Raw genomic sequence first — 2919 nt, forward strand, 5'->3', positions numbered from 1 at the left:
CTCTGCTTGCTCAATGGGGTGGCTAGGGAGGTGATTTAGGTCTTGGTGAGGTGGAGCGAGGGGAGGGGCTATATAGGCCCGCGACGGTGAGCCGACTCGAGAGCACTGGTGATCCACCATGGCATGCATGGGGGTGCAGAGACAGGCTGGGGTCGAAACCATGGTCTTTGGACACGGTTTTGGACCGCTAGGACTCACTGCGAGAGAGAGAGGGAGAGAGGAGAGGCGAGCTATCGTGGCCGTGCTCCTCTGGCGCTTCTGGTGCGCGTGGGCACGCGTCGCATCGACTCTTAGCACGGGAAAGGAGGGGCCCTGAGGGCTGCCTGATGCAGAGGGGTTGTCGGGGGAGAGGAGAGACACCGCGGGGAGGCTCGAACTGGCCGATGGAGTTGCCCAGAGCGCAGCTTTGGCATGCCACGACATGTTGGCGCACTCTGGGGTGCCTTGGACGTGTCTAGCATGTCCTGGGCATAGGATTGGAGATGCCTAGCCGTTGGAATCCCGTGGGAGTCTTGGCTGGTTAAAGAGAGACAAGGAAACAGGTGCTGTCAGCCTTGGGCTTAAGCTTAAATTGGAGATTTTGGTTTATCTACTTTGAACCAGAGATGGGCCACTTGCCTGGAGTTAGGCATTGATGTCAGCCACCTAATCTATGAGTTTGGGAGAAAGGGATTGGGTTTAGCTAAGGTTAGGAGGGGGTTTTCCCAACTATCAGAAGGTGCTCGATAGTGGTTTGGGGTGGTTGCACCCCACCACTGGCTATGCAACTTAACAAGACTGGGTTTGGTGCTCAAACAAGGGGTTTCACCAAGTTTGAGCTCCATTGGACAAGTTTGGCTTTGTAAACTTGGAAACATCACCAAATGACCAGATCTGTTCCTTCCAAAGAGAGCGTGGGCAAATCAAGTCCCACAAATCCCATTTTTGACATGGAGTCCTCATTTGAGGTATTAGGCACTCCTGCAAAGTTTCAGTTCCATTGGATAAACTTTGCGATCTAGAGTTGCTCTAACTTCATACTGGACAGAAGGAGTTTTTTATATATTTGGTGACCTTAATCACCTTGGATCAAGGTGAAATTTTATATGGGCACCAAATATGGCTTAGGGATACCACTAGAATTTTCTAGGAATTTATTGAGAATATTTCCTTTGGAAAAATTTCAAAAGGTCAAAACAAACAGAAAAGGTTTTCACGGTTTTACTCAAATAATTATAATATAAATAGGGGTTGAAAATCTTATGTAAGGAAAATATATGTCCTTGTGAGTATCTCCAAATTTTCTTATATTTTTCTAAGGCAGATAAGTATTTTTCCATATAGAGATATCATTTCTCACCTAAAAAATGGACATGAAAATAAAATAGGAAAATAATTCATAAAATAATTATTTTATGGTTTTGGTGAACTAAGGGTGTGTTTAGTTACTGTCATCAAGTGGAATGTAACGGGTCCATTCCATTCCCGAGGGTCGTTCTCGTGTTTAGTTGGGTAGAGGAATCAGAACCAACTGATTCTCTGGAATGGCATATTCCCCCAAGATCCGGAATGCGCTCGTACCTCCAAATCAGAGGAACCACGCGGAACCGAGCACGTGCGGCTCCCTCTCCCTCTTTGGCGCCGCCCTCTCCCTTTCCATCTCCGGCGCCACCTCTCCGGCGCCGCCCTCACCCTCTCCCTCTCCAGCGCCACTCTCTCCCTCTCCCTCTCCGGCGCCGCCCTCTCCCTCTCCCTCTCCGATGCCGCCCTCTCCCTTTCCCGCTCCGGCGCTGCCCTCTCCCTCTCCCTTTGCGGCGGCTCGAGGAGCAGGTGCGCGGCGGCCCGAGAAGGTGCGGCGACGGCCCGAGCAGGTGCGCCGCCCTCTCGCTTTCCATCTTCGGCGCCACCTCTCCGGCGCCGCCCTCTCCCTCTCCCTCTCCGACGCCGCCCTCTCCCTCTCCCTCTGCGGTGGCTCGAGAGAAGGTGCGGCGGCGGCTCGAGGAGCAGGTGCGGTGACGGCGACGGACCGAGCAGGTGTGACAGCGGCGACGGACCGAGCAGGTGCGGCGGCGGTGGCAGGCCCGTTCCATCTATTGTTTCAACCAAACATAGGAATGCAACCTGGTGGAATGGAATGTCATGGAATGTCATGGAATCATTCCATTACGTTCCACCTCGTTCTTCAACCAAACACACCCTAAATTGGTGCTACAACCACATCACCAACTTTGGGTAAGAGCACTCCTTGCCAGCAAGGACTTGTAGTAGAACCCAAAGGAGGGTTTTGAATTAACCAGAAATAAGAAAAAGGGTTTTGAAAATAACTAGATTATGAGAAATGTGGTTTCTAATATCACACACTCAAGTATTCAAGCATACAATGCCAATCAGGGCACTCACAACATTAGTTCTGAAAAAGTTTTAATAAACTCAAATTTTTGAATTAATGAAAAAGTGGTAGTGAAAACACGGTGTGACAAAATATGTGTGCAGAAAGGATGATTGTGGAAAACTAAAAAGTAAAGACTCATATCATACAAGACGCTCCAAGCAAAACACATATCATGTGGTGAATAAAAATATAGCCTCAAGTAAATTTACCGATGGATTGAAGACGAGAGAGGGAATGCCTTCCGGCGCATCCCGGAGCTTAGGCTCTTTGGTATCCTTGAATATGGCTTGGGGTGCCTTGGGCATCCCCAATCTTATGCTCTTGCCACTTCTTATTCCGTAGTCCATCAAATCTTTACCCAAAACCTTAAAACTTCACAATAGAAAACTCAACAGAAAACTCATGAGATATAATGTTGTGAACTAATTATTTATTTATAAAACTTCAAAGTCTGGTGACAAAGGGGAAGTGGTAATGCTTGTCATAGGAGAAAGTAAGAGATTCAGAAGGAAAACAAAAGTGGGACAAATGAAAAGGAAAATTGGTGA

Source organism: Hordeum vulgare, chromosome 7H (genome assembly GCF_904849725.1).
Source record: "Hordeum vulgare subsp. vulgare chromosome 7H, MorexV3_pseudomolecules_assembly, whole genome shotgun sequence".
In the NCBI taxonomy this organism is placed as follows: Eukaryota; Viridiplantae; Streptophyta; class Magnoliopsida; order Poales; family Poaceae; genus Hordeum; species Hordeum vulgare.